General features: G+C 33.5%; 1 long non-coding RNA gene across 1 annotated transcript; it reads right to left on the bottom strand.

The window, feature by feature from the left end:
* Window positions 1-965: 965 nt before the first annotated feature.
* Window positions 966-6,376, bottom strand: LOC145679784 (uncharacterized). Its single transcript, XR_014130533.1, has 4 exons — window positions 6,316-6,376; window positions 5,075-5,145; window positions 2,260-2,466; window positions 966-1,701 (listed from the first exon to the last, which is right to left on the bottom strand). It is a non-coding gene; the product is annotated as an uncharacterized LOC145679784 (long non-coding RNA).
* Between the last annotated feature and the right edge of the window lie 17,978 nt (window positions 6,377-24,354).

Below are 24,354 nucleotides of genomic sequence, written 5' to 3'. Positions count from 1 at the left end.
CTCGTCAGTACTATTACGCATGTGTTTCATCGACAAGCAGTCTATTCCATCGCACTTTGAAATAGGTATAACTCTTAGCATGCTGCTATTACATTTTTCACTACAGGCATTTCAATTTAATTAACGATTTCTCTTACTAGTCTCAAGATCTGACTGGTATAGTGGCTATTGTACTGCATTAACTACTGCATTAGTTAAAATCCTGCAAGTGCTCGCATGACCGTGTTTCACAACAGAAATCTAACTCGCACAGTTTTATATGTTCCTGTGAGTAAGAGAGCTCTTAACTCTGAAGTGGAAACAGATATGTAAACGTTGGTTGCGGAAATGGATTGAGGAGAATTCCAGTGCTATTGGACAACCCACATGTCCCCTTTGCCATGTATCATATTTGATGGCGATTCAATATGGCGCGCTTGCAAGATGGCGATCATGCACTGGAAGCACTCCCACATAAAGATGCTCTACCTTAGTTTACAATACTGAAATCAGATCTATTAAAAGCTTTTTCATTTTTGTGCCAAAAGGGTATTCTTGGACATTGCCTAATGGATTTCAAGATGGCGTCGATGTAGCAGCTCAACGAAGGATTTGCGCATCGAGTGACTATTATTACATTACTTAACAACTTGAACTGAATCTTGTCACAAATTTTCATCAAAATTCAACTCTCATGGTTTATGGACCTTCCTCGTGAGTGTGATAAAGAAGGTCTTCCTCTGTGGGAAAGGAATCAGATACGAGAATGGTGTAAAAATGAAGTAGGTCCATGAATTGAGACAAAGATTTACAAATTTATTTCCTTGTGTTGTTGCAGATTTAATATTTTCTATGAATTTCAAAACTTTTTTATCTCATGTATAATCAGTTTTTGATATGTTTTACATGTTGTTTGTAGTGAAATAATATATTATACTTAGAACGAATTATAACGCCATTGATATATTGCACTCATTGGACAAGACGGTACACACAATATAGATAAATCTTAAAGATGAGAAATATTACCCACATCATCTGCACAATAAAAGTTAGTTTCAGTTCTCCACAAGTTTACCAACTATCATCTCCTGGTAGAAATGTTGCATGTAATTAGGGTTGCATAGATCTAGGTGTTTATGATGGCAGAAAATGTATTCAATTCTATCTAATGTAATAATAGCAGTCAAGGGGGAATTACTGTAGTTGTTAATTGTACCAAAAAAAATCTCATTCCTGATTGGCAGATACTCTATATTGAAGCAATTATTCTTCATTAAATAACAATATTTGTTTTGTGGAGAGAGGCAAGTAGTTCAGATGTATAGCAATCAACCTTGTGTCGCTAGTTGAATTCCAAGTAATAAGATTTGCAGTGAATAATATTATATTCCTGGATTTTCTCGGAATATTTCAATTTCCTCTCACATTTTTATTCTACCAATTTTCCCATAATCATTCATTCTCATTAATCCTCTGTTCCCTACACACTGAATAGCATATATAAAAATTGATTTCATTTCATTTTCATGCAATGAAGTTCTGAGAAACTAGCTATTGTTAATGAAAATCACTAAGTACAATAAGGAATTGCTTTTAATACAAAACTGGTATTTAAAAATACAAAACAATGTTTTGTGATTCAACAGCAAACATTCTTAGAATTTCACATATCTCTCTTGCTTCCACACATGTACACTCTTCATTCAAACATAGGATAACCTAAAATAGACAAGAAAGAAATAATAACCAAACAATCAACAAAATGAGAAAAGACGAGTAAAAATATCACATTTTAATTACAATCTAAGTATATTAAATATAATATAATTTATAATTTAGAAGAAATACATCTTGTCAATACATGACAAATAAAACAAAAAATTGACTAAGATTTGTTGAGAGGATAATAGTGAATCTAATGTTTTGTATTTCATGAAGCAAATATTAGATTTGAAAAGAATACATAATTCGAACTTCTCTGACTTAATACATCTATATTACTGATCTAAACTAATAATGATGTTGGCAATTGAAAACAAATATTAATCGAAATTATTTTCTAAGCTTTTATAACCAAAATACCAGCGTTTCAAAGCTGGTAATATCAAATTTTGAATATTTAGTACGTCACAGTTGATTTTTTACAAAACGAAAAAGCAATCAACTTGATATGGATAGACAGTAGTTAAGAAAAATATTCAAACTTTTATTTAAAATTAGACTTGAAATTTTAGGAAATGGTAAATTGAGTTTAAAAGGTAAATTGTTTCACATCACCTGAAATTTCTCTTGTTTATTAGAGTTTCTTCTCAGCTATGGTGGTGGTGGTGATGCTCCTTCTTATGTTCATGGCTCTCCTTCTTCTTGTGGTGAAGGTGGTGGTGAGATTCGTAATGCTTATGTTCATGTTTGTGTTCATGGTGGTGATGATAAGGATGTTCGTGGTAGTAATGCTTGGGATGGTGGTGAATATGCTTCTTATGTCTGGAAATAAGACAATGACATTTAAAATTAATAAATAATAAAATTTACATTAATGTGTGATTCATACATTGTAAAGGACTGTAGAAGTATTAATTTTTAAAAATCATTGTTATTTATATAATGAAAATATCTAAACTATGTCGAATGAAAGGTAAGAGAGAGAGTTTTCACGTGTCTAAACATCATTACAGTATTTTCATGATGCTTTAAGCTTAACTGAACTTAAGCCTAAAGAATAGTAAATCAAGAAAATTTAGAAAGAATTTGGATATGTAAAGACTCAATATAAGCTGAACAAAATTTAAAAGAAAATATTACTTTCACACACACACACACACACACACACACACATATATATATATATATATATATATATATATATATATATATATATATATATATATATATATACGAAAATATAAATCCTATTTGCATCCTAAATTTTATATTTTCTCGTCTCTAACTTTTTGAACAAGTGATCTCAACATAGAATAATGTTGTGCTGAGTCTCAAATCTTTTAAAAGAGACTGGTTAAGGTTGACGAATTCTAATAGTAACCAAATCGAGTAGACAGAGAATTTATTGAATAGAAAAGTTATGGCATGTTCATTTGAGAGATACCAAGTCATTATTTTACCATATTTGGATACATTGGATAACGATCAACCTTGAGAAACTTTTTAGCGAAATTGAACACGCCGCGTATGTATACATATGTTAATGAGACAACTAAGGATAAATCTCACAAAGTTTTACTGAGAAAATAACATATTTCCTATTCTAACTCAGAAAGTTGGTGCCATAGTGATTTATTCGTTGTAAAATTAATTGCAATAGTTAATTTTTATGTATTATGATTGACAATTAAGTCGATTGTGAGACAAATGGCGTTGTGAAGCTGATATTTACAAGAGATATACTTAGAAACACATATGATTAATCGATTTCTTTAATAAGTGAGTAATTGTGCCCCACGGATACAATTTCTGACAGTTATTGATCTACAGACGATATACACCTGGCCACTACTTCCTACCCTCATCACGTGGGAGACCCGGGTTCGATTCCCGGCGGGAGATCATGTGGTTTGGTTTCCGTGTTAATCAGTAGATTCCCTCTTTTATAGGCTCGCTACTGAAAGGGGCGTCAAACTCAAAATCAACTCAACTAAATCCTAGGGTCATCATAGGGCTTTAGTGCTACTCAAAATCTTAATTCCAGTTTACTCGCTCTTATAGGAAAGGCAAGAAACCAAATCAATTTCCAGGAAAATTAGCGAATAATGATTTGTTGGTTTCTAAACTTTTCAGTTACCCTATAAAATAAACTTTAAAAAATGATATAAAAGATAGAGAATTAAATTGACAATTACATTCCCTCTGTGGATAAATATTCTCTGTATATTATTCTAAATACAGAAGAAATTTGGTTTGCCAATAAGATCAGGAGTGCCACATTTCTTGAAAGAAATAGTATTAAAATAGAGGTGCTCAAAAGATAAGGCTATGTTAAGAATTCTAATCATGTGATAACATTAAATATACTGTTATATTGTAAATTATTAGCAATTTACTCAAGTTAATAGTGAAATAAAGGAGAAAGGAGTGAAGCAGATAATATAAATGGGGATATCAATGACAGTGAGATAGAGTTGTATAATCATGTGAATTTCCTCACTAAGATTTCAGTATAAAGAATGATGATTAGCAGCAAAATATTTAATTGGGTATTATTAGATCCTTTGAGTTTTTTCGCATAAACTTTAGAAGTATATGTTTTTTCTTCTGAGTACATCAATTTTCCACTAAAACTTAAATCTGTACACAACAATAATTTTAAAGACATGATCTATCTTTATATACGATATGTTATGCGACGATATATTTTGAAGTTAACAAGACGATTTTTTTAACTATCCAAAGCTAAAAAGGCAAACTGAATTTTTTACTATAACGTCAAATTTTAATATTAACTTTTGCTTTTAAAGTTACCATACATTACAGTATTCTAAATAAAATAACTAAATCTGATACTTAATTAAATGTATTGAGTTGTCGTTTTTGAAGTATTCCCCACACTCTTTAGTACTTTTAAGAGATAAATATTTATCGTTTATAACAAATAATAATATTTTAATAATTTTATATAAACTATTTTACTACTAAGAAAACTTAAAAGATTTGAAGGACGCACAATCCTTTGTTTCATTATTATGTTAATTTTTTTTAAGTTAAAAGAACAGAGTGAGCACAATTAGAAAGAGAACTGCAATTAAAGGTCAATACCACCAACTAAACACAAATTAATAAATCACAGATAGCAAGGAAAGGGTTTACTACGCTTATCAATTTTTTCAAAGATTTTATTATATTAATAAATCTTTTATTTCCTTATCTGTTATCTGTTCTTTCGAAATGTAAAACGTAATATTATAATTTTGATATACAGTGCATTCAATAAAATAATACATATATAAATATGTATAAATAAATACATATAAATATACATATAGAACCAAGCTATTAGACAGAGTAAAGTATTTGCGAAAGTAAAGAAAATGATAAGTGCTTTTATAACATTATTTCAGAATATTTCTGGGATACTTACTCTTCATGTTCTTCGTGATGGTGACCACCAAAAGTAACTGCCAAGACTCCAAGAACTAAAATGCACAGCAACTAGAAAAAAGAAAGACGTGTTACATTAAAAGTATTTCGTCATCAGTTTCCATTCCAACTTGATAAATTTGAAACTGAAATATGGAAACAATGCTGGTAAACGATATCTTCTTGGAGATGTTGATGTCAAGATATTGGAGGTTTTAGTTTTTCATTCGTGTTTCAATTTAAACGTTTCATTGTCGAAGTTAATGAAATTCCTTGGTCAGCCAGACGTCGAAGTTGTGTCAAATGATATTTCGAACATCGGTTGATCGAGATCTGGTTCGATAATCAACTATCCATAAATTAACATAATTCATGACCAAACTGTCCATTATATTTGCAATATAGCCAATATCTTATTATTTTAACTTGTCACTGCGCAAGTGTATTAATTTCAATTTCAATACAATGAGCACAAACATTGTAAGTGACAACAACTATTATACCGCCCATTTTGTTTAAAATTTTCATTGTTGTAATATACTCTATTATTTATATTTCTTTCTAATTCGCCTTGAAAAATTAATTTCGTTTTTGTCAAACTAATTTTGTTATTTTCAGTTAGAACTTTTCCTCCCTTTGATTATCTCAACGAATCAGGTTGAATAAAGCTAGTTAATATGCACACAAACTTTCAATTCAAAATTTAAGTATTTGAAATATTTTGAGTAGTTCCTAATGAGACCTTAAAACTTCGTAATAAATTTGAAAAGAACTGTGACAAAGTAATGAAATAATTGTATTGCATTCTGATACATGTGATAATATACAATAATTGTAATATTTTCTACAAACAATTGCTCACTTGATATCAGAAAAAAGAAGTTCATGTTTTCTCCTGCAACTATCTCCGAAGCATTGTTGGTTATTCATAATCTAACAAATATTTACTTTTCTCTCACTTGCAAATTTGTATCGGTAGCAAAGTAGTAGAATGTACATTTTCACAATGTTTAAATAGTTAAGTGTAAATTAGATCAACAAATTACCAATTTATCGTAAAAAATTCAAATTATTAAAGTAAGCTACAGTTTGAAATAATATGGGTACATCCTAATCTGATTTTTAACACCTCACAAACATTTCGCTTATCATGGTGAAATCATGCTATTTTAAAAGTGTGTTCCACATATCATATTACTGAATATGTATCATTAATAATATTAATAATATTAATTTAATTACCAAAGCTCTTGCATTAAATGCAGCCATTGTGTATCCTTGCTTGGGTCTGTTCTTGGAGTCCTCTGCAGTAACTGATTTCGATGTAGCAGCTATTTCTGTATTTATACCAAAAGGTCTCAAGTGGCTGTTAATCAAGATATAGAGCAATAAACAATGGGCAGTTATTTCCTTATTCTTCATATTTTCCTTTCTACCAGCTGTGCCGTGACCGTTCTGGTTGATGGAACGTTATACTAATTTAATTTTCAATACTCCTCTAAGATCTTAATTCTTCTCACTTTCATTAATGATATCAGTTAATTTTACAAAATATTGCTACATTTATTCGAAATATTTAATTAAGGAATCTAGTTACATTTTATCTTCTATCGGTATTTAGAATATAATCTAAAATAACCAAAATGTTCAGGGAATTAGTTATTGTAGAACGGTAGATATTGACCGTGATGTAGAACTCTTAGATGACCGATTGGAAAGAAAGTTTTTTTTTGTTTTAAGATTATATTTTTTAAATTGTAGCATTTTCTAAATGTCCTTTGCTATTAGCATTTGTAAATGTCCTTTGCTATACATTTCAAAGTAAAATATACCAAGGAAACGTACGTTCTTGTTAACTAATAGTTTCGTTTGTTAGTTTTAGATGCAGGACTCGTAGCTTAGTAGTATCTTGAGGGAAAGTCAAGTGACAGACCCTGGTTCGAGTGTGTCTATTGATTTTCATAAAATTTTATTGTTTAGGTATAGTATATTGTTATTCTATTATCACATTGTTATTATTATTATTATTATTATTATTATTATTATTAACGAACATTCTAAATCACTATCAATTCAAGGGTTGAAGGGGTGTAATTACCAATTATTTACTCCTAACTTAGGAATGCCGAGCTGTAAGCAAAATATAGCATGATACAGAAGAGCACTTTACACAAATGTCTAAGCAACTAGGGATGCAGAGGAAGCATGCCTCTACTCAAGAAAAATTTAGCTCTTTTTGTTGTACCTATATATATATATATATATATATATATATATATATATATATATATATATATATATATATATATATATATATTTCCTAGTATGGAAAAAATAAATAAATTATGAGTTTTAGTTAATGCAAAAAATAAAAATATTATCTGTTACTAGCCTTCCATTATACTCTTGTATTTTATAAGCTTTAAAATACGCTTGCTAGTATGCTGTCGTACTTGCCACAAAAAATTGTATAGATACGAATAATTGAAGTAATTTTGCAGTGGTAAATTCTTGGCTTCAGAGAGACTTCTTTTTCTAAGAAATAGATAGAATTGTCTACATTTCGCATTCAAAGTGCAGTGAATACAGCACACTTACCAGCCCATGACATTAGAGGATGCAGATATCAATAAAGGCTGGAAGCACTTCTTTCTATAGGGTAGAAATAATGTTCATGTGAAGAGTTAGAGTAATATAAATTATAATTAATTTTATATTGGATTAAATTAATACAAGAAATACTTTTCTGTGTATAATTGAATGCTTGGATAGTAACTTAAAGATGGTTGCATTATCCTTTCCAAACTTCGAGATTCTCAACTATAGAGTGTAATACGCAATTCATTAGAATTTTACTTTTTCTGTCTCTTTTGGACTATATTCAATCTTTGTTCGCTGATTTGGAGTTCTGCGTCTCGTTCAACACCGAGGCTGTATGAGACGTGGACCTACAGATTCATGTGGGATCTGAACCACATGAGTTCGCATCGAAAAATCTAACCAGGGTCCTCCGGACCGAAAGCATTTACGCTTACCACGTAGTCACAACGAAATCCATTGTTCAGTCTAACCAGGACTACTTTCAAATTTAAAATGGGTTTTGGACAATCTGAAACCAAATTTAGATAGTCTCTCAGATGATATAGCATAAATTAAAGTTGTATATACCTGTGCGCGTATATAATGAAGTTATGGCACGGTCAAATTTTAAAGAAGGTGAAGCCATACATCAGAAAAAGTTTAGATATGTTCAAAGAACTTCAAATGCAGATTAACCATCTGTTGGAATTGAAGAGTGGCACAAAGTGCTTATTAATATTGCACTGACCGTTGCTAAGTTAAGAGGCGTTAGTATGTAAAAATGAAAAAGAAGAATGGTTGCGATTAAGACGATTGATTAATTCGTAATCAAGATTTCAGGGCTTTGTACGAAATGGAGTTAATGAGATTAAGTTATTGAGTTAGATTACAATAGTGAGTTTTGTGTCCAGTAAGATATGTTTGGTATAATGTTTACTTGGACTCTGTGTTACATAGTTACACGTTTCTTGTGGGAAAGACAAATAAAATAATTTGATTAGCATATAATTTTGATTAACATATTTGGCGCAAAAATGATAAATACAGCAAAGAGGCAAGTATGGTGGCCAGACTTCATTTCGGATATCCAAAATTTTGTTAAAACTTGTCATTTTTGTCAATCCATGACCAACGTTCCATTTCAAAGAAAGTATAATAGTTGGCCATCGACTAAAAAACCGTGGCAGAGAGTGCATCTAGATCATTTTTCAATCTTTGGATTTGTAGTGTTATTATTAACAGATGTCTTTTCCAAATGGATCAAGGTATGGGTTGTGAATAGTACGAATTTTCAGGAAACTGTGGAGAAATTAGAGGAGGTTTTTCAATTATTTGGTTTTCCAGATACTCTGGTTACGGATAACGGACCACCATTCACATCCATAAATTTTAAGAATTTTTGTGAACAAAGAGGTATTTATTAGATGCACACACGACCTTACCACCCGCAAAGTAACGGAACAGCAGAAAGAGCAGTACAATCAATTAAAAAAATATTGAAAGTAAAATTTATACAGGCAAACTACAAAGTGAGCAAAAGGATGTTTGAATCATGGATTGATCATATCAATTACGTATATTTACATACGAATTCCAAGTTTTCAAACAAGACGCCGGCAGAAAAGTTATTAGCCTTCAAACCTCGTTCTTGGTTTTCTATTCCTCGAATTAAGCTGGATAAAACACAAAATGAGACGGAGAAGATTAATGGACAAACCATTTGGGTTAAAAATCATCAAACTTCCATACCGAAGTTTATTAGAGGAGTATTACTAGGTAAAGCGGGAAATAACACTTATAAAGTATTAGTGAATGGTTTCACTCGTCTGTATCATGCTCATCAAGTTAAATTTGGCATGGACCTGGAAAACCGGCAGAAATACAGGGAAGGTCCAAACGAAAGTATGAGAAATGACTTGTTGAGGCCAGGGAGCACTCCAATATATCCGACTCTCTGGCGACAATACGGTTCTCAATCAGTTTCACCAGGGGAAACACGAGACAATGAAGTGCTAGAAAATATCAGAAGATCGACAAGGATAAAGAGACCTCCAGTTCGATGGGGTTACACGTAAAAAGAAAGTAAGATTTTTTTTCGTAAAGGGGAGAGAGTTGTTGGAATTGAAGAGTGGCACAAAGTGCTTATTAATATTGCACTGACCGTTGCTAAGTTAAGAGGCGTTAGTATGTAAAAATGAAAAAGAAGAATGGTTGCGATTAAGACGATTGATTAATTCGTAATCAAGATTTCAGGGCTTTGTACGAAATGGAGTTAATGAGATTAAGTTATTGAGTTAGATTACAATAGTGAGTTTTGTGTCCAGTAAGATATGTTTGGTATAATGTTTACTTGGACTCTGTGTTACATAGTTACACGTTTCTTGTGGGAAAGACAAATAAAATAATTTGATTAGCATATAATTTTGATTAACACCATCTATAAGAAATTTTAGAATATTATTGATATAAGAGAGGAAATCCAAAAGGATCATCATTAAGTGCTGTACATAATGCAGAATTACCAAAATGGTATGGACCTTTTTCTTTGAATGACATTACATCATATTATTAGGTATACAAGAGGATTGCATAATGATGAATAAAATTATATGTCTAATACATAACAGTGTCTAAACTTTAAAATATATATGAAGAATTATTGCTATATTTTGAAGCATAGTTTGCAGATAATAGTCTGATTAAAGTAGTTTCAAAGAGTGTTATACTAGCCTCAAGAGCGAAAATGTGTACAATGACCTAACAGTGTCAAACCATATTATCTTTCAATAATTTTGTTATGAATATTCCAAACGGAATAGTTTCAAAAATCAACACATTTCTGATGTTAAAATATTTCAAGTATACAAATCATTCAATATCACAGTGAATTAAACAAAAAAATCATCAATGAATCAGGACAGGAAGAGAATGTGAGGTGAAAATCTTAAAAATGACCTACCTTTTACGGTTCTCGACAGAGTCTCGTCGTTAACGTGTCGGATTCCCACACAGAAGATTACACTGTGTAATACGAAATCTGTCCTTTACATGGAAATGTGTTTTTCTTATGTATTTTTGAATGAGAATATCGAATATGTTATTACTTTTTATGTATCACGTACCAATTCTGTGAAAAATTGAAAAGTTTGAATTTTTTTACTGTGAAATAACGTATTTTTAGGTTGATGATGAAATATGATTAATGTTTGGTTTGGTTATTAGTACTTTTTCAGCAGCGAGGATATATAAGATGTGAGCCTACGTTTTAAGAAGTCGGAGCCACTGTGTCAATACATGTTTTCCTATCTGGAATGGAACCCAAGATCCCGTGCACCGAAGGCGCGCACACTACCCATTAGATCACCACGGAGGGCAGAAATGTGCTTAAGATAAAAATTGTTGCATACCTTAGAATATACGTTCATTTAAACCACCCAAGTGACAATTTTTCTTGTTTACAGAACGAATACGCTGTTTAAAGAGGGGTCTTCTTCATCCCTGCAATTTTCTTCTACTGGTAAGAGTCTTTCTGCGTTATAATAGGGGATACTATTTATTCGTATTTTTCCTCACTCTTTATCTTCATTAAGGTAGTACCTCATTAACATCTAGTGATAAGCGAGTTCAGATTTGTGTTGCTTAACTCTGCTGACATATTTTAGTAATTTTAGTATTTTAGTAATTTTTGGTGCGATTGTATTGTTATTTGTTAAGTAGTGTTTCGTTAGGAGTGGTCAGGTTTGTCGCGTTGTGTCTTTCTGCTGTAATATATGTTGTGCATCTGGATTTCAAGAAAGTGTGAAGAAACGTGCAGTGGAGTGCAATGACCCGTGTATGTAAAAATAAACCTAACTTATTTTGTTATATGTGTGATGAACTTATATTTAAAACTCAAAAAAAGCAAGCCTACACTTTTAGTTACAAAGGCTTATAAACTTTACTTTGATTGTAGGGTCGTAGACAAAAGTTGGACCCCACACACATGTTGCACTACGGGTTCCAGGAACTTGAGAAACTGGCTACTAGGAAAACGTAGTTCTATGAAATTTGCTGTTCATATGGTTTGGCACAAATAAATAAATCATGTAACTGATTGTTAATTTTGCTTCACAGATGTAAAGGCTTCTCCTCTAAATCTAAACATCAGATTCAGTGTCCTAATTTAGTCAGCTATTTGACCTGTTACCCACAGTGAAGATCTTCCAGTACCAAAAGGTCCAGAACATTACACTTGTACATTGTACCAAGTATTGCTGTTTTTTATGTGAATGAGATAGCCGTGACAAAGCAAACCAGTACGACTCTAAGTACTGACCTCAAAGACAAGATTTCATTCCTGGCACCAAGAACATATCCGGTAAACCAATTGTAAACCCTCAAGATCTATTTTTGCTATTATTGCATATCAAGCTTGGGTTAACCGCTTAACGGTCGAATTTATTTTAGAGAAACGTCCCAAAAAGGTCATATATTTTATTTCATATTTTAAATCTATCATAAATGCGTGCTAACACGATCTATTTTAATTGTCATTCAGAACCAAATTTCGAAAGTTATAGCCCTTCAAAATACTACTTCTGGATTATCCAGAGTTTTTTCGGGCACAGTTGAAAATAAAATAATTGTAAGATGGGATGAATTTGCTTGCTGAAAAAATATGTTTTATTTAAACAAAAGCTTTATCTGCTTAGTCCAGAAGAGAATCATGTCAACATTTCTATCGTTTTATAAGTTTAGGTTATTTAAAACGTGAAAACATTCAATCAGGATTATCCCGAAATATTTTGGGCATTGAAAAGTACAAAACAAACTGTAAGAATAAAATAAAATATGCGCGGGATAGCCTCGTACAAATATGAGCTCACTTACACAAAATGTTTGTTCTGAACGCTAAATGAAAAAAACTGAGAGTAATATAAAACACCGTGAGAAATGAAAAATAATCAAAATGATTTGCTTTTTCTTTTTGAATTAGTCTCCACTTTAGTTCAGTGCTTTCCACTTTATCAATCACTTTGTTGGAAGGTCTGCCACTGTGTGATACACACGAAAACATGGAACCACACAAAGTGCCACGTCTCAATCTGGACAATAAAAGCGCGATTCACGGCGAATCTTTTTGCCTTCAGCATCACGAACCCGGCTGCATACTGCACACTGCCTTGCTGCATTGATCCTTCTTTGCTGTTGGTGGGATATAGTTCGGGAAGTGCCGGCCAGTCAGTCTCAGTGGAGAAGGTATCACACCTGGCTGTCCTGTTCTTGGATGCATGTCAGTATCATGGTACTTTTTCATGATTTTCTCAATTACGGCCAGGTGGTGCATAAGTGGGCTTTTTGTATCACCTGACATTGTATAGGCTATATGATGAATGAATTCCACAAAGCAAGGTCAAGGAGGTGGAAAAATATCTTCTTGTAATACTTCTTCCCTCTTTTCCTTGGCGTAGAATAGTCTACAAGATGCTGGTCAACTCGATCTACACCGCCCATTGTATCATTGTACGCTATCACACATTCTGCTCTCTTCTTTTTCTCTTCTCCTTTTTCTACTTCAGCCATTTGTATGTTGTGCACAGATGATAATAGTGAAACATTTCGTTTATCTTTCCACACCATGGCAGTCACTTGTCCCCTCTGAAACCCTACAATATCTCCTTTCTTCAACAATTTCAGTCCATTGGCGACCAGCAGAAAGATCTGCAATTCCATGACCAGAATTATTATAATCGCTGTCTGAAACTGGTAATTCACTGTCACTCGTCACACTTGAATCTATACTAACTGCTCTGAAACTTCCTTTTTCGCTGCTCACTGTTGACACCGTTCACAACAATGCTGTCTGAATCACAAATTTTCTTCAAGGAAAGAAATACAACTTACGAACAGCGTCCTGGCCACGATAATACCGAGAAATATAAACTGGATCACTGCAGGAGTAATACACTGCAGCCTGGTGTAAAAGTCAATAAACCAAAACAAAAGACGGTTAATTTGCTTGTTAAGATTTGCTGTCTGCACCTTTTCTTCTCACAACGAAACATTTCGCTTAAATACAGATTCGAACGGAAAAATGTAGTTTCAAAGTAATAACTCGGGATAATCAAGATTTACATATTATCCATGAACGTAATAATTCTGGTAAAACCGTTAACCGGTTAATGAAGATTTTTGTTACAGTACTAGATAGAGAAGGTGTTGCTTTCACGCACCTTAAGGAAAAATTAAAGAAGGAATATTTATTGATTCATAAATTAAAACAGTTATACAGGATTAAGACTTGGAAACTGAACTCTCTGAAATTGAGAAAATAGCTTTACACTGTCATTTAAATTGGTATGTTCAGGTTATCTTGGAAATGTGAAAGCTAAAAATTATGAAGCTATTGTTAATGACATGGTGCGCAGTTTTCAACTTATAAAGTGCAAAATGTAATTAAAATTAGACATTTTGCATTTACAGCTTGACCTTTTCCCTCAAACCCTAGGCGCAGTAAGTGATGAATGAGGAGAATGGCTTCATAGAACATTGCCACATTTGAAAAACGTTACAGTAGAAAATCGACTGAAAGTATGTTCGCCGAGTATTGCTGGTCTATGATCAGAGAGACTCCAGAAAATGCCTACAAGCGTGAGCGACCAAAGAAAATATTTTAAATTGTAAATCAACAAAATTCAATATTTTATAATACGCAGTCCTTGCCTACATTAGATAGTAAATATATATAAATATGCACATTTTGTATAATGTATTATGGTCTGTGAAACAAAAACGTGACATGATGGGACATTTTGGTTTCCACCAACGAATTCAGCATCTGTCGTTTTGTTAAAATGACATAATTTCATTTGAAGGACAGAAAAGAAGTTTAAGTTTGTTGCATAGTGTTAATTTTCAATTTTGTCCACATTAACATTTTTTTTTTTTTTTTTTTACGTTTACGATTGCCATCCAGTAACAATATTGGAGAACAGTAAAAACTTAAGACATACGAAATATCATAAAATGCTAAGATCAAGCATTGTCAAAGTAATTGTTTTGCAACCTTGTTATATAAGAAACGGTCTGTTGGAGACTAATTTCCACAGATTTGTTCTATATAGTGTGGGTACTAGAAAAGTTGAAAATTGAAATTAAAATATTGTGTAGAGGATTTCCCTAACTTCAAGTCCAAAATGTATCAGCTAATAAAACAGTGTTGTCAAACTATAAAATTGCATTTAGTATGTTTATAAATAATTCCGATCTCATTTACACCGATCAAGAATCAAGACTAAACCATGGCTCTTCAAATTATTCTTATAATTTGTAACACTGCTACTTGTTGTGGATATATTCCTGTTCACCTGATCTAGTTAATTTGTTTTTTTGTATATCTAAAGGAAGCAACTGTAATATTTTGCCACATCGAAAGAAAGAAAATTAAGTAATTAGAATGTTAATTTCAGAACATAAAACTTATTCGTATCACATCCGGAAAAATAATCAATGTATTGATTGATGTTTGAACTATGACATGACTTTACGAATTTTTGTATCAATGGTGAACATAAAAGCGTCTACTTCTTTTTGATTCAAGGACTGGACAATAGATAAACAGATTAAGGAACAAATAATACTAAAAGACTTCAGTATACAAAAACGTAAACTTTATGAGAGTTCCACTGAGAGCTCTCGTATACAATATACGAGTACAGTGACGGATAGCTTAGGGCCCTACTCTTTTGGGGGCGCAAAAAATTAAAGAAAAAATACTGGCTGTAATGTCATTTCCAAATAATAAGAAAAAGCAAATAAGATAAAATGCACATAAAACAAAGGTGTAATGTACTATTACGTATTAGCCTCTTATGAAGCTAGTAATGGGGCCCTCGTTTCCCAGTTCTGCTTGTAAGGAGCTCGCGGTTCCCAGCTCAGCTTGTAACTGTTTCCTTGTTTCAGATCCCCGCTTATAATGGGGACCCCGTTTCCCAGCCATTACACTTACACTAGCTACATTAATAAGACTTCACAGTAGGCCTATAAGAAATACGGTATCATATACATGTATGCGGATAGAACTCTAGTGCTACCTTTTCGCGTACGCTTTGCAGTTCGACAAGAAATTAAGTCTGGTAGCAGTGGATGGATAAGAAGACGACCTGAAACGATAATCTGGCAAAATAATGGTAAAATTGAAAGGAATTACAGCACTAAGCGTCAATACTTTATATATCGCGAAATTATAGATATTTCGCTGTACTATGAGAAGTAGTATGCAAAAGTATTTTCATAACATTCAGAATTGCTAGCCTTTGCACTGATTTTCATAGTGATCTATAGTGCCAATAATGTCAATAATGGATCATTAAAGGAAAGGATAGGAGCACAAATCATAGTGACTTGACCCATTCGTTCTAGGTACATGAGTCGGTCGTTTTTATATATTAAAAGTATTTTATATATTGTTACGTTCGGAACTGCCTAAGTGAATTTATTCTATGTAAGTTAGTATGCAGCAGTCTGAATGCATTAGGCTATCGAAACTAGTTACTACATAGCAAGGCAAGGTACGTAGCAGCAAGGCAATCAAGACAGTACATAGCAAGGCAGTAAAATGAAGTTACGTACACTTATACTGTAGGTGTTATAATAATTCTATTGCAATAGGTAAGTTTCTCAACGACATTTTGATGATTTTCAGCCAGAAGCAGATATAGCCCGGGGCCGGGGTGCCTCAGTCCCCAGTTTTTTGAGTGACAAAAATGATTGAAGCTATCATAGTCGGGTCAATTCAGCAAAAACAGGAAGCATTAACATCAAACAAATTCCAAAAAAAGGTCTGTGGAAAGTTTTTGGCTCTACTAGATGCTCTGATAGATAGGGAAAAAGTTTACCAATATCTAACAACCTGAAGTGCTTTTTTCAAGATGGCCGCCAATAACCTCAAAAATCCCAAAAAAGCATCCTATAATTTTCTTATTTGTAACCATAGAACAATTATTTTTCCATCAAACTTACGCTTTTCGTCTCTACCAAGTGAACTGATCGATAGAAAAAAATCTACCGTGATCTAGGAACCGGAAATGGCTTTTTTCAAGATGGTCACCACTAATCTGAAGGATCGGAAAATCCCTATAACTATTTTATTTTTCATCGAAGAACAATTATTTGGTCCAACAAAATTGCAGTTTTAATAATCAATAAATTTATATTAACTAATTTAGTTAATTTTATGGCCCTTTTTAAATTTTACATGAGATCACTTAAAAAACCTCGGGCAGTTTAATTGATGCAAGCTAGATGACAGGATCAGCGAGCGTTGTGGAGTATGTCCGCGCACATCATGTTTGATTACAATGTTGCCATGCAGGATTTTTAGTGGACTCCCTTACACTACTAGTAAGTAGAGATACTAAGTGTCTAGTGCCTCAAGAATTGAAAGATACACTTCAGACATTTCAAAAATATGCGAAAGGATGATGTCATGTTGGGTTTGGGTACTAAACCTCGCGGCCAGAACCTCGCGGCGACAACCTCGCCTGGCCAAAACCTCGCCGCCCAAAACCTCGCGCACCAAAATATCTCCATACCCAAAATCTCGCCTGCTAAAAACCTTGTTGTAATGATCTCGCGACACAGAATCTCGCCTGGTCTAAATTAAGCAAGACGTAGTGTCGACTGGGGAGAAATGTCGTCAGGATAAAACCTCTTCACGACGATTTCTTCAATGTAGAATGTTCTATATATTACTATATGTATATATTTAGTAATAACGCATAATTAAATTAAAATAATGACAAGAAAAATTCTAATGCATGCTTTGGAAATCTATATATATAAAAATTAAATGACTATGTTTGTTACATTGTACCTCTTGAGCCATCCTACCGATCTCAATCAAATTTTCAACATAGATGAGGTTCGAGCCTAGGATGTCTTTTATAATTTTACTTTATCGGCACAACAAAAGGGAGTGGTATATATATATATATATATATATATATATATATATATATATATATATATATATATATATATCCAGAGCCGTAGCTAGAGATTTCGGCGCCCCTACTCTTACCACACCAAGCTCTTCCTTCCTTTTTTTTCTTTTTACTTATAAGAAAAGCAGCAGATATTGTTATACTACACTGAATATTTATTAAGCTGCAGGCGAGATTTTGGCCCACGAGGTTTTGGCCACGCAATGTTTTGGGTGGCGAGATTTTGTCCCGCGAGGTTTTGGGCGGCGAGGTTTTGCCCACGCGAGGTTTTGGCCCGGTGAGATTTTGTACCGCGAGGTTTTGGCCAAGAGAGATTTTGGGCGGCGAGGTTTTGGCCGGCGATATTTTGGTCGGCGATGCTTCGGCCGCTAGATTTTGTCCGTATCCCGTCATGTTTACTTTGGTACAGTGAATGTTTATTGAGAAATATTATCAATGGTATTGTGACAAAGGAAGATATCAATGCGCATGAGTACGAATCCGTTGGGATGAGCGTTATGCACAGTATGATGTAGAAAAATGTATTATTCTTGGCGTTTGAGAGGACCAACAAAGTAAAATCCCTAAGTAGTTCATCTAGAGTAACAGTTGCTGAGGGCAAAAGCATTGATCCTGGCTTGCTCTTCCAGCAATTTCTTGTAGTCTCTAAGACAGCACAACTAGATCTAGAGAAGGTGATGAGGTATGAACTTAGTGCATACTCAGCATCACTTTTTGAGGACATCCACATTCTAAGAAATGTCGATAAACCACAGTTAGCCCATGCCATTGATAAGCGGTGTAACAATCGAGCATTAATTGATTCTGATCAATGTACAGATATGTACCTTATTGACGAAGTGTACTTGATGCACAAACTAAAGTGGAAAATTGGAGATACATATCGTGAAATAGAAAGAGTATATGTAGACTTATCCTTTATTGATGGACATATGTCATACCCATGAACCACAACAGTTACCATAAAATAGTGGTATAATTGTAAATACACAGAAGGATTACAATAGTTCACTTTAGCGGTGATACTGAATTCGAAGGTAGGCGGGAAGAATCCCCTTCCGTGGGACATAATAAACAGCAACTATTCAAGTTAATCAACGATGAGATGGTAATGACAGCCTGCATTGTTTTTAAACAGAAGAGGACACAGATGTTAACACTGCAAAAGTTTCAGTTAGCAGTGCAGAGGAACATTCTACCACGCTCATTGGGGAGGATACTGAGCTTTTAATACTTGTTCTATATTATGCTGAAGCTAATAGTAAAACTTTGCATTTTCGATTGAATAATTAGTCAAAAGGCATTTGAAAAGTGTATCACATCAATAATTTGAAGTCTACGATATTCTTGTCAGTGAGCTACATTTTCAGGATGTACTTCAACCTCTAGTATTTATGGTGTTGGTAAAATTCGGTATTTTGAAGTCTTTTAAAAGATGATCGGGTCCATCATTGTTGTGCAACTGCATTCACTTTACCAGGTAAGAACCCTTCTGATATAGTAAGTCTTGATAGTCAGGCGATAGCTGTTATTTTCGGTTGTAACAGTACAAGTTCTTTGCTAGCATCTGTTACCAGACGCTTACGAATAAAGTCGTCACAGCCAAGTCATTTGTTCATCCAGAACGTCTTCCTCCAACTGAGTCTTCCAACAAATCCCATTGTCTAAGAGTGTACTGTCAGATGATAAGATGGACGAGTATTGCTAGCGAAATGAATCCTGTGAATTGGTATTGGAAACACCAATATTGGAATTACACACAGCAATTCTAATTCTAACTCCAATTTTAACAGGTGTAGTTGCATAACATATAGATTTTGCACGCAAGTTTCGCACTCTGCGTATCCGATGAACTAGAGGACAGGGATGAGGACTAAAAGACAGTGTGTTTGAAAAAACTCCCTAGTTTTAATGTGTCCTAGAATTTGTACAAAGTGACATACACTATTCTAGTTTGCGGTGTTTGATTCATCAACTCTCCAAGTTTGGCTTCCCTGCAGTTGGCAATTCTACTTGACCTTGAGACGGCATCAGTACTGTTTTTTCCTCTGTTTCCTCAGTTGAGTCCAGACAGGCGTGCAGTGCAGAGCAACTCAGCAACAATGTGTACTCCGCAAACAGAAAGCGCAGTTGTTATTTGGCTTGTGAAAACTGAGTCAGTTATAACAGTGCAACGTAATTTTAGACTTCAGTGTGGTGGTGAACCACCTACAGCAAAAACTATCCCTCATTGGCTAAAGTCTTAAAAGGAAACCGGTAGTAAAAGCAAAATCACCAGTTAGACTGAGAACGTCTGAAGATGTTGAACAGATCAGTGTTTCTTGTGTTCGGAGCCCGAAAAAGTCATTGGCCAGACGTACTATATAATTAGGAGTGCCTAAAGGTACTGTGTATGATGTTGTGCATAAAAAACCTAAGTTGCGCGCCTACAAAATTCCAACTGGTACATGAAATTTAATCTACTGATAAAATCGAAAGATATAAGTTTGGTGCTGACTTTCTACACAGAATTGATGATGATGTCAATTTAAAAAAAAAAATCTATTTTCTGATGAGACTACATTTCATGAAATCATTTACGGGAAAGAATCGTCGCGGCGATTGGGACAGTTACACCTGAAATGTTGGTTAATACGTGGCAAGAAGTGGAATATCGTCTCGACGTGTGCAGGGCCATAAATGGATCTCACGTTCAAGTCTACCAACATTAAACAAAATTTGAAGGAACTTTCTTTCATGATATGTACTCATTGATGTAAGTTTTCATTCATTTCCCAATTAAATTTATACAATAAAGTTGTAACTTTTTTCTACTACCGATCTATTGCATATTTTCAAGAAACGCATTTTGTAAAATAGATGTTTTATAGAAAATTGTAGTGTCTAATAATGAAAACTAGTAATGTATTCAGGTAAATTTAGCAAAAATAAATAAATAAATAAATAAATAAAACCCTAATCTAAAACAAATTCGAGCAGCATGTATGCAAACCGTATTTGTCTCTACCAGGTGTACAGTAATATATACAATATAGTCAAATGGTGCCATGACGATGAAATAGACAATTTAGTATTGTGTATCTACGAGACATAATAACTGGTAATTATCTATATTGATCATTGGCGCCTTCAATTTCTGATCACATAGATACCATTTATTGGTAGAAACGAATTTCTTTAATATTAAATCAGTCAGTTTGCTGGAAAAATAATTGTTCTGGGATTAAAAATAAGAAAGTTAAAAACAAGAAAGTAGAAATTTCGCTGATTTTCGAGCTGTCGGTAGCCATATTGAAAAAGCCACTTCGGTTTCCAGATTAGTTTGGACTTTTCTCCTGTCGATTAGGACACCTGGTAGATATAAAAGTAGATGTTTGGTTGAAAAATAATCTTCTAAGACTATAAATAAAGAAGTCATAGGAATTTCGCTTATTTTTAGGTTATCTGCGGAAATCTTGAAAAATCACACTTAAGGTTGTCAGAGTTTGGTAAACTTTTTCTCTATTGATCAATACATATGGTAAAAACAGAGACCGTTCACAGACCTTTTGTTGGAAAAGTCTGACGTCATGTTGACCCGACTATTAGTAAACTCACGATACACCTATCACAGTTTGAGTTCTGGTTGATCCCTCCCTCATTTTTTATTTTAGATTCGCTTCTGTTTCCAGTGACTTGCGTCGTATTACACCTTGTGTAATCTTTGAGGGTTACATTCTATGTTGAGTTAGTCTAGTAACCTGACCTGGAAAAAGCTCACACGATTGTTTGAGAGCGAAGTTGAGCTTCAGGTAGTACTTATCAACCTGAATGATATTCGCACTCTATTTACTACGGATGGCTAAAATTTCCTGTGAATCTGGATTTCGGAAAAATTCCGGCATTCAGATAACTTCTGGAATTCAGTAGAAATGTCGGAATTCTTCCGATTTTACTTTCCGGATTCCTTAAAGTAAAAATTCCAGAAGTGGCCATCTCAAGTATTTACGTACATTGGATTCCTATAAACGTTTCAAACTTTACCAAACTGAATAGAAACAACTTGAAATTAGAAATGATGCGACCTCCACATATAGATGCATGGAGTGGAGCATTGGTCATAGTTGACGCCAAAATAAACAGAGAAGATCGGCTATTGGCTTCATAGTAAGTTAAGTTAACGAAATATATATTTTACGTGTAAACGTACTAAGATATCTATTAGGTCCATAAATTACCATATAACATATATTCAAACCAAAAATGCAAAATTTTATCGCTGAAAAAGAAAGTTAGAAAAATAAAGGGCCACATTGCCTTCAATAGCTTAGGGCCCAATCAAACCTAAATCCGGCACAAGACACGAGATATTTGAAAAAGTCTTCGTGCATATTGGAAGACCCCTATTAGGTAAAGCAATATCATTCTCCAAGCGATAAGAAATTGTACGGAAATGAATGTCACCTATGTCATTCCTTTGATCACCACAACCTCTATTACTAGACAACTTACTAGTATTTAGGAATAATACCGGTTGACCTGTCAAATTCCTTATGATCTTTATTAGCAGGGACACATATGTCCTGTAAAGTCTTGTAACATTTTTATTATCCTTTCTATTTTCAAAAGCAATCGTTTTGTTTTATCTATATTTAAAAATGGAGTTTCTATACGAACATAATCCAACACGGATATAGCGTCTGAGGCTACCTTATCTTAATATATATCTTTGACCATTTTTAGTAACAACAAGGGCATTAACAGGAACGAATTCTATATCTACAAAGGGGGCCGCGGTCTCTCAGTGGTAGACCGTTCACCTCTGGTGCTTGGGGTCCCGGGTTCGATCCCAGCCCCCGCCAAGTGAACTTTGTGGTGGACAAACATCGTGTGCGTGGGTTTTCTCGGGGTTCTCCCGTTTCCTCCCACTTTCTTCATTCCACCATTTCATTCATTACTCATCATCACTGTCTCCTTTAGCCTAACCGGCTTCAAACCATTTATATGTAATATATCATAAACACCAGACCGGAAAGTCAAGGAAGGAACTGTCTCACTAATGAGGTCAATTGATATCCAGCAATATTTTACCCGTAGAAGAAATGCCAATCTCAATTGGACAACTTGGGAGCGAGCGCTGAAAGAACGATAGCCAATTGCATTTCCACGAACAATAGTAATTTTGCCTTATAAGAAAACACAAGCTTTTCGTCTCGAAACCAGATGCAGTAGCATATAATAAGACTCCTCAATACCAACTTGGAGACGTGTTTCCGATCTCAGGTCTTTACTGGAAAGTTTTATTCTTATATCTTTTTCCATTTCAGATCTGAGATTCACCCAGCCTGTTTAAAATAAAAAGCTTTGAAAAATCATTGAAATAAAGTCGCAGAAGGAAGGTGTATATTGACTGCATAAATTGCAAACTTTGGAAAAATCATTCCGAAATGACTTAAGTATGATTACTACGTATAAGCAGAACTACAACAGCAAATTTCTTGCCAATAATACGTGATTCTCATTAACGCGTGATTTTTCACCACCACTAAGTTTACTCTCTTGTGTTTGATTTACTACAAATATGACAAATAAACTGTAAATTTCAGAGCATAATTTAAGCCGTATTTGAGAAAAAGATACTCACTAAAAGAGGAAACTACGCATTGTGGACGTTTTCGTAGAGAGTAATTTATTCACGGTTAAAAATTTAATAACGAAATATTTATTTATGAAATATGAATAAAATCACCTGAATTGGTTTTCAGGAAATCGTCCAAAAATCTCATACTTAAAAGTAGAATATTCCTCTTAATCATTTTTGTAGAACAAATTAATTATATCTTCTTGTTAGAATATTATTGAAAGATCTATTTGTTAATTGTTTGGGAAGTCACCTGGATTGTTTTTGATAAAGTCTTCCGAGCAGCAAAAACATTACATATCGTAGATTTGTTCAGAACAAATAAGTTATATCAATTTTCAGGTTATAAATGAAACATATATTTATGAAAGATAAAGAAACTCTACTGAGTCTGTTTTGAGAAAATCGTCCAAGTATTAACCGCCTTGATAAACTACTATTCTTAGATTTTTAGATTGGGATGGACAAATGGATATTCAAAATAAAGTTTTCATTATGTAGTTAGAGGCCATGAAACATGTGGTTCCAGTGAAATCTGGAAACTTATTTTCTTGTCGTTCATCAGGCTTTTTTAATCATCGGGCATTGCATAGGTTTTGTATAGGCCTACGGTCAGAGATAACTGAATTTGCAAGGAATAAATCGGGATTACAACTCTTGCAACTTATAAATGTAGTTATTTTTACTTAAATCGGATTTTATTTTAAGTCAGAATAACTTGTGTAAAATAGTTTGAATCCGTGAACTATGAGGATTTGGAATGGTTGTTAACAATCATAATAATAATAACGCAATAATCAAATTACTTAATCAAGAATAAAAATGATGTGTAACTTAATTAAAGAACTTCTCTTCATATATGCCTTAGTATCAGGACTATTCTTAAATAAAAAGTTTTGAACTAACTGACAATTTCTGTGCAAAATCAAATAAGCGATCCTCGTAGATAAGTGGTTGTCGTATTGAATTTTTACCCAGCCGATGACAAGTTCGAAATTCTGCAGGTCAGAATATTTTTACATTCTTCAATTTCAATTTTAATCTACACTGAGTGTGATATACAAGATCTTTCCCTGAGGGAAAGGAAACAGATACGAG

This window comes from Thermobia domestica, chromosome 2, assembly GCF_964235325.1.
Source record: "Thermobia domestica chromosome 2, izTheDome1.hap1.1, whole genome shotgun sequence".
NCBI lineage: Eukaryota > Metazoa > Arthropoda > Insecta > Zygentoma > Lepismatidae > Thermobia > Thermobia domestica.
This window is presented reverse-complemented; position numbering and strand designations above follow the sequence as displayed.